Source organism: Cupressus sempervirens, chromosome 10, assembly GCF_028749045.1.
Source record: "Cupressus sempervirens isolate cs-2001-9-10 chromosome 10, ASM2874904v1, whole genome shotgun sequence".
Lineage (NCBI taxonomy): Eukaryota > Viridiplantae > Streptophyta > Pinopsida > Cupressales > Cupressaceae > Cupressus > Cupressus sempervirens.
The window spans coordinates 978,136,970-978,137,643 of NC_143127.1; positions in this window are offsets into that span (position 1 = coordinate 978,136,970).

Consider the following 674-nt stretch of genomic DNA (forward strand, 5'->3'; position numbering starts at 1 on the left):
GGGGAGTAAGACGCCATGTTTGGAAGGAAGCATGATGAAGCAAATGGCTTCAGGGAGGCATCTCACAACAAGAGCTCACATTGATGAGGAGCTCACAGTGTTTGAGATGAGCAAGCATAAAATAGAGGAGTCCACATCACACAAAACCAAAGCATTCCTAGCGCAAAATCATGAGAATTGCAAGATTGAATACATTTTATAAAAGAAACCCACACTAAGGATTCATGGCAATAAAATAGGAATCTCATGCTAAAAAGAGCCGCCAAGAACAATCAAAAGATCATGTAGTCAAAGAAAGAGGAAGCAAAAAAGGAGTGGCCTACATTTTTTTTTTTTAAAGAAAAGGGTTAACTATTATCCCATATTCATGCCGTAGTGATCCTTTTAGATCTTTAAATAATTTTCAACTCAAACATTTATAATGTCTTAAGGACACTGCCTACCAAAGGCAACACTCAAGTGTAGTGGGGCCCATTGTTGGCCTGATGAACAATTGAGGATGATGTCAGTGAGACATAATTCAAATTTTGGACGGAATTGTGAGGACGATGACATGGCACATAAGGGAAGATTGTGTGAGATGACGACATGTGGATTGATCTGAGGGTGCCTGCTTGCCCACATTATTAAGTTGTACCCAAGTTAAATAATGCGAGAATGTAGGCTTGCGCCAA